We start from the raw sequence: 13223 nt of genomic DNA on the forward strand, positions 1-13223 counted from the left end.
ATGCACCCCGGACATTCTCTCTTCCACCTTCTTCCATCAGGAAAAAGATACAGAAGTCTGAGGTCACGTACCAATCTACAGAAGAACAGCTTCTTCCCAGCTGCCAGATTTTTGAATGGACCTACCTTGAATTAAGTTGATCTTTCTCTACACCCTAACTATGACCGTAACACTACCTTCTGCACTCTCTTGTTTCCTTCACTATGAACGGTATGCTCTGTCTGTATAGCGTGCAAGAAACAATACTTTTCACTGTATACCAATACATGTGACAATAATAAATCAAATCAGAGATATATGGGGCAAGGGGGGAGTCAGAATGTTGAATTTGATGATCAGCCATGATCATCATGAATGGCAGAGCAGAATCAACGGGCCAAAAGGCCTCCTCCTGCTTCTAGTTTCTACCTTCCCATTCTGTCATTAATGCTGTTTGCTCCTTCCAGGGGTTATAATAAGCCCGTTTCTTCGAAAGAGCTGCCAATGTTCTTCTCTCTATATTTTATCACTTTTTATTCGCAGCCAGAAAGGGATGAAAGACTTTCCAATCTTCCAAAGGATGTGAGGTGTTGACTGATAATTAGGGAGACAAGTGAACAAATTGCGCATCATTAACTGTCTCTTTTGTGAAAAGCAACATGCGTTTGTTTATCAAACCACCTGTCCTCTCAGTGACAACCTCTCAGCTTCTAAGAATACTTAGCTGCTTAAGACAAAACACCATCAATACTCACTCTTTTTCCTCAATCCTTTCAAACAAAAGTTGCCGGAACGTGTGGGAACATTCTTCCCGCAACAATCCACAGCCCACCTGCTGCCGTTCAGTAGAATTATTTGCGGATTAGACTCAGGTGGAAAAGGCTCAGCTGGTCCTCAGCTGAGGACCAGGCCAATACAACAGCAACCTCTGTTTATACAGCGCCTTTAATTCACAGCAACGTTACACAATAAAATTTGACATCCAACCGCATATTATTTATTTATTAGTGTTTAGTGTCACAAGTAAGCTTACGTTAACACTGCAATGAAGTTACTGTGAAATTCCCTTATCGCCACACTCCGGCACCTGTTTAGGTACACTGAGGGAGAATTTAGCGTGGCCAATGCACCTAACCAGCACATCTTTCGCACCGTGGGAGGAAACTGCAGCACCCAGAGGAAACCCACGCAGACACGGGGAGAATGTGCAGACTCCACACAGATAGTAACCCAAGCCGGAAATGGAATCCGGTTCCCCGGTGCTGTGAGGCGGCTGTGCTAACCACCGTGCCACCCATTGAAAGTCTGGGTAGGTTCTAAGGAAATTCTTGAAGGAGGGAAATGGAGGGGGAAGACGTTCAAGGAGAGAGTTCCAGAGTGTTAGGGCATTGACAACCGAAAGGAGGGCTATCTAATAGTGGAGTGATTAAAATCAAGATATACCTGAGGCTAAAGAGAGGTTACAGAGATCAGGAGGGACAAAGCCATGGAGGCAATACTCGGGAAAAAAAATCATTAAAGCTAAATTCATCTTTAGTTTCTTTTTCTCAGCTTACAGAGTTCCAGGACAACAGTGAGATACAAGGAACTGTTAACTGGGAGGGAGGAAGGACAAACAAGTACAAGACAAGACAGCCTGGTTTATTTTGCTGCTTATAGCGACCTCAAGATGTCTGCAGCCCAGGTAAGGTCCAATTCTGCCCAAACCCTATTTCTGCATTCCTAGCACTGTCCCCATTCTCATCTCTGTACTGGGACCCACAGTCTCAATCCAAGGCACTTTGAAGTAGGGGGCAGTAGCATTCAAGACAGGAACTGTTGTCCGTGACAATGGACGTGTTGTCAGGGAGGTGATGGCCCTAATGATATTATCGCTAGACTATTAATCCAGAAATTCAGTGAATGTTCTGGGGACCTGGGTTCAAATCCTGGCATGGCAGCTGGGGGAATTTGAATTCAATAAAAAAAAATCTGGAATTAAGAGTTTACTGGTGACTATGAAACCAGTGTCGATTATTGGGAAAACCCACCTGGTTCGGCAATGTCCTTTAGAGAAGGAAATCTGTACTTTCCTGGTCTGGTCTACATGTGACTCCAGACCCATAGCAATGAGGTTGACTCTTAATTGCCCTTTGAACAAGGAGGGATGGGCAATAAATGCTGGCCAGCCAGCAATTCCCATGTCCTATGAATTAATAAATAAAACTTTATTTCCCACTCTCTCTCTGGGAGATGGGGAGACCGATATTTCCTCAGTATCCCCTCCTCCAGGTCCCATGCCCTAAGAGCACTGGCAACCCTGGACTCCCATTGGATTGGTCCATGATTATGCTTGAAGCGCTGCAGTGGTTTGCTTTTGTCTTCTACAAAATAGCTGACCAGGAAACTCTCCCAGTCTCACCAGCTGCCACTGGAAGGATTTACAGACTGATAACCAACCTGGATTATGAACACACCTCCCATGGCCAGTGGGACTTGAACCCGGAGCATTTAGCCCTGAGGTAGGAATGCTATCAGTGCATTATCAGACCCCCGCCCATCCCCTCCCCCTCAGCTCTACCGAGTGTGTGTGACAACAATGGCGCCGTCTTCAAGGCCTCTGCTCTTCACTCAGAGGAAACGTGCTCATCTGGAGCTGATCAGAAGGAACAAGAGAGTCTTGAACTTATCAGAGACAAGTAGAGCTCAGAGGCTGACAATTAATGTTATTTATTGTCTTGGTATATTTATGAGATACTGTACCCAAATACTTTGTGTGGAATTTGCATTCTGAGAGCCTGGATACAGTCCAGAGCTGAAGGAAGATGTTGGCACCTCTCCAAATGCACCATAATTTTCACCCCATTCATTATCTCCTTAACTCCAATTCTGCTGATACTCTATCAGCAGCCTCTTCCTTCATAAACACTGATACAAAATATTCTAATGTCTGTATTGCATGCAATACTTTTCACTGTATACTAATACATGTGACAATAATAAATCAAGTCAAATCATTGACTATAATAGCTGTGCATCCACGCATTCATCACCTTCTTTGTCCCTAATTGAACCCATCCTGCCTCTTACCACCTGCCTGCTGGTAAATGGTTCCTGTGTTCCATAAGACATGGGAGCAGAAGTAGGCCATTTGGCCCATCGATTCTGCTCTTCGCCATTCAATGAGGCTATGACTGATCTAATGATAATCCTCAACTCCACTTTCCTATCTTATCTCCATAACTTTTGAATCCTTTATTGATTAGAAATCTGTCTATCTCAGCTTTTAACATACGTAATGACACAGTCTCTGTAGTAAAGAATTCCACTATCCTCAGAGAGAATCAGTTCTTCTTCATCTCTGCCTTAGATCTCCTTTTATGCTCCCTGCCATTCTATTCTCATATTCTCTTTGCCAGTCCTATTCTCCTCTTCACTTTCCCTCCAAACATTTTGTATTTTGCCTTGTTCTGACTTGAGGAACTCATGCAATAGGTAAAATACGCCCTTTTTTTTGTTTAATCATATTCAGTATCTCCCTCATTATCCAAGGAATCCTGGCTTTGGTTCTCTTATCTCTTATCCCTTTATTGACCCTGTACCTGAAATATCTCCTCCTTAATAAATCACCTATTGATTTCTTTTCTGTCAGTCTTTCATTCCAATTTACCCAGCTAGTTCCCTTCTCAGCCCATTGAAATTCACCCTCTTCCAATTTAGAAGTTCCAATTTAGATTTTTCCTCGCTCTTCTCCATTACTAATCTAAACCTTAAGATACAATGATCACCCTTACCTAAGACACTTGGTCTACTTCATTCCTCACTACCACATCTGCCATCTTTTCCCTAGTTGGACCTGGAACATACTCGTCCAGGTGGTTCTCCTGAAAACATTTTAGGAACTCTTCCTCCTCCTTTTTCTTTACCTGCACGTTAATTACCCAAAGGTGGCATTGTGGTAATGTCACTGGATTAGAACATAGAACATTACAGCGCAGAACAGGCCCTTCGGCCCACGATGTTGCGCCGACCAGTTACAAAACAATGACCCACTAACCTAAACCAATCCCTTTTCGTCCATAAACCTATCCACGGATCTCTTAAACGCCCCCAAACTAGGTGCATTTACAACTGCAGCAGGCAGGGCATTCCAATCCCTCACCACCCTCTGGGTAAAGAACCTACCCCTGACATCCGTCCTATAACTAACCCCCCTTAATTTAAAGCCATGCCCCCTCGTGCTAGATTTCTCCATCAGAGGAAAAAGGCTATCACTGTCCACCCTATCTAAACCTCTAATCATCTTATATGTTTCAATAAGATCCCCTCTTAGCCGCCTTCTTTCCAGCGAAAACAACCCCAAATCCCTCAGCCTCTCCTCATAGGACCTCCCCTCCATACCAGGCAACATCCTGGTAAACCTCCTCTGCATCCTCTCCAAAGCCTCCACATCCTTCCTGTAATGTGGGGACCAGAACTGCACACAGTACTCCAAGTGCGGCCGCACCAGAGTTGTGTACAGTTGCAACATAACGCTGCGACTCCTAAATTCAATCCCCCTACCAATAAACGCCAAGACACCGTATGCCTTCTTAACAACCTTATCTACTTGATTCCCAACTTTCAGGGATCTATGTACACATACACCTAGATCCCTCTGCTCATCCACACTATTCAAAGTCCTCCCGTTAGCCCTATACTCAACACATCTGTTATTCCTACATCTGTTATTCCTGGATTGGTAATCCAGAAACACTCAGGTTAATTCAATGGGGGCACGGGTTCAAATCCCACCATGCCAGCTGGTAGAATTTTAAATTCAATTAATACATCTGGAATATAAAGCTAGTCTCAGGGATGGTGACCATGAGACTATCATAGATCATTGTAAAAACCCATCTGGTTCACTAATGCTTTTAGGGAAGGAATGCTGCCACCCTCACCTGAACTGGCCTGCATGTGATTCCAGATCCACAGCAATGTGGCTGACTCTTAGCAAGCCACTCAGTTCAGGGGCAAGGATTGGATGGGCAACAAATGCTGGCCTGGCCAGTAACATCCACATCCCCGTGAAAGAACAAAGAAAAAATAACAAATGGGGATAAAGTCCCCAGTATCTAGACTTCTTGCCTATCTGTGGTTTCCCTGTAGGTTTGCTCCTGTCTCTCTTTCTCCTTATTAGGAGGACTATAGAATACCCCAATTTCCTCACCTCCCCCCACCAACCCACCCACCCACCACCCCGGGACATCCTTTCTTTTCAATACTACAATGCTTTCTCTAATCAGCACTGCCACTTCACCCCCCCCCCCCCCCTTTTTTCTTTCCCTACCTTTCCAAACACTATGTCTTTAATTCTTGCTATTGAGGGAGTCCAGCCAAGGTTCACCAGACTGACTCCTGGACTGACAAATGAAGAGAGACCGGATCGACTGGGCTCGTACTCACTGGAATTTAGAAAAATGAGAGGGGATCTGATAGAAATATATAAAATCCTGATGGGACTGGACAAGCCATTCAGGACTGAGATGGGGAAGAGCTTCTTTACTCAGAGAGTTGTGAACCTGTGGAATTCTCTACCACAGAAAGCTGTTGGGGCCAGTTTATTGTATACGTTCAAGAGGGAGCTGGACGTGGCCTTTGCGGATAAAGGGATCAAGAGATATGGAGAGAAAGCAGGAGTGGGATACTAAAGTGCATGATCAGCCATGATCATACTGAATGGTGCTGCAGGCTCGAAGGGCCAAATGGCCTTCTCCTGTACCTATTTTCTATCTTTAAGGTTAAGTCTTCAATCCTCGCCATTTTATTGCTCACCGTTATTGCTGTTGTATCATATTCCTACACTCCTGTCTGTCCCACACCAGCACTATTCAACACACTTTACACATAAGTCTGACATTTGGATTGAAGGGGAATGATTTGCTGCAGATATTTCTTATTAGATAAATGATGTGGATCTGATAAGGGAACAGAGCACTTTAAAGGTGTGTTGAGTGTGCGTGTGTAACCACTTTTGTGCCAGTGCTGTTTTAGATTGGATTTGGAAGACTAGGATCCTTGAGTTGACCATCTAAATCGACAGAACTGAATCCAGCTCTTAGCCTGAGGGGGAAATGATAGATCTGGTTTAGTGCAGGTCTCCGGTTCCACTCTGCTGGGATTGGGAAACTGGATCTGTATGCATTGCCTGAAAGGGTCTGCAGCGGTTCAAGAAGACAGCTCAGCGCCACCTTCTGAAAGGCAACTAGGCTTGGGCAGTAAATGCTGGCCAGACAGCGACACCCTCATTCTGTAAATGAGTTTAAAAAAGGACTGTGGAAACAAATTCAACAGTAACTCCGATTTCTACTTGAAAAGAAACATTTACAAGGTGATGGGGAAATGGAACAAGACCATAAGAAATAGGAACAGGGGTAGGCTGTTTGGCCCTTCGAGCCCTGCTCCAACATTCAGTAGGATCGTGACTGATCCAACATTCTCACGCCCACTTTCTTACCCTTTCCCTGTAACCCTTGATTCCCTTACTGATCAAAAATCTATCCATCTCAGCCTTAAATATACACAAGGACTCTGCTCCCCAGAGATAAGAAGTTCCAGTGACTCACAACCCTCTGAGGGAAGAAATTCCTCCTCACCTCACTCTTAAATCAGTGCCTCTTTATTCTGAGACTGTGCCCTCTGCCCCTAGACTCTCCAAGAGGGAAAACGTCCTCTCAGCATTTACCCCCATCAAGCCCCTTAAGAATTCTGTATGTTTCAATGAGACCACCTTTCATTCTTCTAAATTCCAATGAGTCGAGTCCCACCCTGTTTAACCTTTCTTCAAAAGACAACCCCTCCATACCAGGGATTATCCTAGTGAACCTTCTCTGAACTACCTTCCATGAACCTCCAAGGACTAACTGGACAGTTACTTCAAAAGGTTGGCAAAATGGACCAAATCGGTCTCCTTATGCACTGTCCAATTCCATAGAATCAAACAAAGGCTTATAGTCTCTCTAAATGAATATCGGCAGAGTAACCATTTCTGATCCAACCCTCTTCTTTGTTCAGGGTGGTCAGTTTCCACACGACACCCCAGATAAAAGCAAATTACTGCAGATGTTGCAATACAAAAGTAAAAGAGAAAATGCTGGAAAATCTCAGTGGGTCTGGCAGCATCTGTAAGGAGAGGAAAGAGCTGACGTTTCAAGTCCAGAAGACCTTAAAGGGACATGTGGACTCGAAACGTCAACTTGTTTCTCCCCTTACAGATGCTGCCAGACCTGCTGAGATTTTCCAGCATTTTCTCTTTCGGTTACACACAAGACCTCCCGGTTCTGCTTCAGCGGAGAAGTTTCCAGCCACCCCCACCCTCGACTTTCTACCCGAGTCTGCCTTACAGTTTTAAAAGGACACATTCCATCGTAAAGCGAAGCAGATTGTTCGCATTCTCCGGGATTCTAAACCCTGCATGTGGGAGAGAGAGATAAACTTCATATTTCTCTTCAGCAGAGCAACAGCAGTTAAAGACTGACTGCCTTATCATTCTGCATACGAAGGTTCTGTTCCCAGACTGTTCCTGTATGCACTGAATCTTACAGTGACAAATGTGTCATCCCCCCGATTCCTAATTCCATTTGTCACTGTTAACATAGAACATAGAACACTACAGCACAAACAGGCCCTTCGGCCCACAAGTTGCACCGATCATATCCATACCTACCAGGCCATAGAACTATCTGTAACTCCCAATCCCATGTACTCATCCAGAAGTCTTTTAAAAGACCCAAGTGAGTTCGCCTCCACCACCACCGACGGCAGCCGATTCCACTCACTCACCACCCTCTGAGTGAAAAACTTGTCTATGGAAGTTTTGAGCAATTTACTCTCCCTCCTCTTCAGCAGCAGATTTTGTTAAATAAGGTTGTTTCTCACTTTTGCCACTGGCAGCATCAAATCAGACGCTGGTTTAAACCTCACCCTGCTTCCCCTTCTCACTAAAATCCATGAGTGGCCACTCCACTGCTGCCAGTCTGGTGTCCAGCAGTGAGAATATTAACCCCACTAACCAGTTTTCCACCCTTCCCTCCTCTCCAGGATTAGCACCCATTCATCAGCTGGTCATTCAAGGTCTGAGCATTGGCAGTGACTGTCCGTAGGCTGTGGAGTGGAGTGGAGTGGGGTGGGGTGGGGGGGGGGGGCATTACTGCTCAGCACCGTCCTTCTGCACTGGTAAAAGAATCACATTTGGACTGGACGCTGAGCCAAGGTCCCATGTACTTGTTCAGGTGGATGAAACAAAAAAAAAACCCATCACCTTGGGCAGCAACAGTGGCAAGCAGTGCTGCCTCACAGTGCCAGGGGGCCAGGTTCAATTCCAGCCTCGGGTCACTGATTGTCCGGAGTCTGCATCCTCTCCCCGTGTCTGCGTGGGTTTCCACCGGGTGCTCATGTTTCCTCCCACAGTCCAAAGACATGCAGATTAGGTTGATTGGGCCCTTAGTGTCGGTGTTAGTGTCAGACTAGTAGGATAAACATATGGGTTTTAGAGCTAAGGCGAGGTTGCTATCAGTGCAGGCTCGATGGGCCAAATGGCCTCATTTTCTCTGTAGGGATTCTATGACTCTTATTTGGTGGAGAGCAGGGGCGTTCTTGTAACATCAACATCCAGCACGGACAAGTTGGGCCGAAGGGCCTGTTTCCATGGTTGTAAACCTCTATGACACCCCCACCCAAAGAAAAACAGATTAACCAATCATTTACCTCATTGCAGTCTGTGGGATCTTACTGTGTACATATTATTTGTCTACACAAACAACACTGGCTAGACTAGAAAATGCATCGGCTCTGAACCACATTCTGAGGATGTGAACGGTGCTACAGGAATGCACTCTTCTTTATTCCCTTGTTTATTGACAGAAGTGACCAGATGCCCAGCAGAAAGGGAGAACCTGGACTCTGGACAAACCTGCACCACCACTACCCCACCCCCCCCCCCCAACCTTTTACTCCCAGCTCAGATCAGGGCTACGCACTGAGACACCTTACTGACTGTTCTGGATGACATGATGTGGAGATGCCGGCGTTGGACTGGGATAAACACAATAAGGAGTCTCACAACACCAGGTTAAAGTCCAACAAGTTTATTTGATGGTAAACGCCACAAGCTTTCCGAGCGCTGTTCCTTTCTCAGGTGAGTGGAGAGTTCTGATCACAAGCAGCGCATATAAACTGCTTTTATAACAAGGCTTCCCAAAGCTTGTGGGTTTACTATTAAATAAACTTGTTGGACTTTAACCTGGTGTTGTGACACTTCTTACCGTTCTGGATGAACCATGGGAGAAAGGGTATTTTTTTAATAAATATTCCAACCTGCCTCGACACCAATGCCCAAAACTCAAGTTCACCAAACCACAGAGACCTCAAAAACCCAGTCAAACTGATTAAACCCAGCGATCTGCTGCTCATTGCTCACAAACATTAACCGTACAGAGATACCCGAGAGAGGGAGCAGTGTAATTCTGCAAGAAGATTTTCATTTGGAACCCCTTACACTGTTAAAAAAGAGAACTGAAACCGATAACTTTGCGATAACAGCTTCTCCCAGAGAGAGCTGCCCAGAAAACCCTTTTGCTAAGAAGCTCGCAAACAAAGCAGTGCTTACCTTGTAGCAATAAGTAGCTCTAACTGGTATCGCTGTTTTACACACAGTGGCACCAGCACTCCAACACGCATCTCCCTCAGTTAGAGGCAGCACACACTGAGCTGACAGGAGAGAGCTGCAATCTCACATGGACTCAGTGAAATGACACACGTTTACAAGAAACAGCCACACCTAAAAATCATTCCCACTCTCAGCAACACACTGCCGGCAGCTGCCCACTCGCAGTCATTCCACCACCTCGGGTGATTTTATCAGAAGCTCCGGCAATACTTTGCAGAGGAATGTTACAAGTTGCTCCACACAGTATTCTGCATTCCTGAAAAAACACACTGCCATGCAGCCGGGAGGAATGTTGCAAAGTCAGCAATGACTGAGATCTGAATTACACCAAATCCCGAGGCCATTCAGTCTGCAGACTCCACAATGTCAACACCCCATTCACACACGCTGCACAAATCATGCAACTGTCTCCCTCCCTCGGTGTTAGCCTGCATTTATATAGCACCTGAAAGGAGAAAAGGACCTCCAGCTGCTTCACAGGAGCGTGTTCCCAGCCAGGCATTAGAACAGGGAGTATGGCTTTAAAAAGCATCTTAAAAAGGTGGTGTGAGTGAGTGGGGAGAGTGTCAGTGGGGGGGATTGGTGAAGGAGAGTTGGGGGGAATCAGTGAGAGGGAAGGAGGAGTCGGTGAGGGGGATTCAGTGAAGAGAGAGTCCCAACTCTGAGACGTCCCAAGCCAGGAATCGAACCCAGGTCCCTGGTGCTGTGCAGTGCTAACCACTGTGTTGGGGAGCTACTCTAAACTTCGCTGGAGTAAAAGACTCCTGGTGTGGGTGGGAGATGCTATCGGGTCTGGAGAATTCTGTGCGGGGTCTGATAATCGCACTTAAAATAGATTAAAAACAGATTTAAATCACTTACCTTCTCTTCCCGCCAGTTTCCAGTGTGGTCCTGACTGCGCCTGCTCTCCGGCTGTGGGAGATGCATGCGTCAGGAACACAAATCCCATGATATGGCCGATACCTGTAACTCCCAACCCAATGCACATCAGGATGGGAGAATCGGCCCCATCACATCCAAATGTTTCCTTAAACGGTGTCCCATTAGCAGCTTATTTGGCATAACCCCTGTGGTCACATTTAGTATGGTGCTGTAAGACAGCAAAAAGCCAACAATATGAAAGGGTGGAAGCTTATTGATTTACATAGAACATTACAGCCCTCAATGTTGTGCCGAGCTATGTCCAATCCCAAGATCAAGCTATCTCACTCCCTATCATTCTGGAGTGCTCCATGTGCCTATCCAATAACCGCTTGAAAGTTCCTAAAGTATCCTACTCCACTATCACAGCTGGCAGCCTATTCCACATCCCAACCACTTTCTGAATAAAGAATCTACCTCGGACATCCCTCCTATATCTCCCACCATGAACCTTATAGTTATGCCCCCTTGTAACAGCTACATCCACTCGAGGAAATAGTCTCTGCACGTCCACTCTATCAATCCCTCTCATCATCTTATAAGTCACCTCTCATCCTCCTCCGCTCCAAAGAGAAAAGCCCCAGCTTCTTTAACCTTTCCTCATAAGATTTACCCTCCAAACCAGGCAGCGTTCTAGTAAATCTCCTGCGCGCTCTCTGCAATGCTTCCACATCCTTCTTATAGTGAGGTGACCAGAATTGAACACAATATTCCAAATGTGGTCTCACTAACGTCCGGTATAGTTGTAGCATAACCCCATGGCTCTTAAACTCAAACCCCCTGTTAATAAACGCTAACATATTATAAGCCTTCTTCATGGCTCTATCCACTTTGTTTTGTTTCTTCATTGATGCCTTGAAAGTTTGCACAGCATGCTCTGCTATCCAATTTGTTGTCAGGTGATAAAGTGCTGGCCTAACATGGTGAGTGCCATTTGATTTTACAAATTTCTGAAACCACTTGACTGCGAAGGATGTGCCATTATCTGATACTAAGGCCTCTGGGATACAGTGAATGGCAAAACTTTCTTTCAATTTATCAATGGTGGCATTGGCCAGCGTGGAGTTAATCAACTGGACAGCCCACCACTTCGAGTATGTGTCCACTAATATTAGAAACTTATTGCCCATAAATGGTCCTGCATAGGGGCAGCAAATGGTTAGCATTGCTGCCTCACTGCGCCAGGGACCCAGGTTCGATTCCTGGCTTGGATGACTGCCTGTGTGGAGCCTGCACATTCTCCCCGTGTCTGTGTGGGTTTCTTCTGGGTGCTCTGGTTTCCCTCACAGTCTGAAAGACGTGCTGGTTAGATGCATTGACCCAAACAAGTGCCGGAGTGTGGCGATTAGGGGATTTTCACAGTAACTTCATTGCAGTGTTAATGTAAGCCTACTTGTGACACTAATAAATAAACTTTAAGAAAAACTTTAAACTGCAAGGTTGATATGTATTCTCACTCAGACTCTGACTCCCTAGGATGCACATTAGCTGGAGACGGCAAGGTCTGTTGAGCTTGACAACTGCAGCATTAACTAACCATCCTTTCTATTTCCTCTAACAAAACCAGGCCACCAGATGTAACTTCTGGCTAGTGATTTCATTCTACGTAAGAACCAAGAACATAAGAAATAGGAGCAGGAGTAGGCTATCTAGCCCTTCGAGCCTGCCCCACCATTCAATAAGATCATGGCTGATCTGAAATGGATCAGTTCTGCTTTGACCTGGATGTGAGTGTGCAGCACTTGCAACAATAGCCGTCTTCCTGGCGATGGGACAATGATCCTAGCCTCCCAAAACCTTGGCATGTGCCAATTTGCAGATTCACCCTGGAAAAACCACTTTTTTTGTTGCAAAAATAGACATTGTTCATGAAGTATCTGAAAGAACACTGTAAAAGGTTTCAAAATGGCCAGGACAGAAAGTGCAACAATATTCCAATTCTCTACATTGATCATGTACTCTGAGATGTTTCTAACAATAAAAAGAACATTACAGACATTTCAAAATTCCGGAAAGTACAATGATTTATCTCTCAGTCAACACTACAGAAATATGGGAAGTTGCTCATACATTTGGTTTCTGTCTTTCATAGAAGATCGGAACAGGAGGAGGCCATTTGGCCCTTTGAGCCTGCTCTGCTATTCATCATGGCTAATAATAGCCTAATCCTGCTTTCCCCCCATAACCTTTGATCCCATTCCCCTAAGTGCTATATATCCAGCCGCCTCTTGAATACATTCAATGTTTTGACATCAGCTACTTCCTGTGGTGATGAATTCCACAGGCTCACCACCCTTTGGATGAAGGAATGTCTCCTCTTTTCCGTCCTAAATGGTCTACCCTGAACCCTCAGATTGTGACCCCTGCTTCTGGATTCCCTCGCCATTGGGAACATCCTCCTGGAATCTAACCTGTCTCGTCCTGTTAGAATTTTGTAAGTCTCTATGAGATCCCCCCTCATTTGTTTGAACTCTGATGAAAACAATTCTAACCCAGTCAATCTCTCCTTGTAGAGCAGTTCCACCATCCCTAATATTATAACAGTGACTAGACTATGAAAGTGCTTCATTAGCTTTATAGAGCTTTGGGCAATGCGCACTTATGAAAAATGCTACAGAAATGCAAGTTCTCTCCT

General features: G+C 45.3%; 1 protein-coding gene across 1 annotated transcript in view; it reads right to left on the bottom strand.

The window, feature by feature from the left end:
* Positions 1-9811, bottom strand: part of bcar3 (BCAR3 adaptor protein, NSP family member) — a 183468-nt gene extending 173657 nt beyond the window's left edge. Inside the window, exon 1 of the mRNA XM_080195243.1 lies at positions 9608-9811. The gene's annotated coding sequence lies outside the window, so the exon portion shown is untranslated. The remainder of the gene's footprint in view (positions 1-9607) is intronic.
* Between the last annotated feature and the right edge of the window lie 3412 nt (positions 9812-13223).

Source organism: Carcharhinus amblyrhynchos, chromosome 9 (assembly GCF_965287045.1).
Source record: "Carcharhinus amblyrhynchos chromosome 9, sCarAmb.v2.hapA, whole genome shotgun sequence".
NCBI lineage: Eukaryota > Metazoa > Chordata > Chondrichthyes > Carcharhiniformes > Carcharhinidae > Carcharhinus > Carcharhinus amblyrhynchos.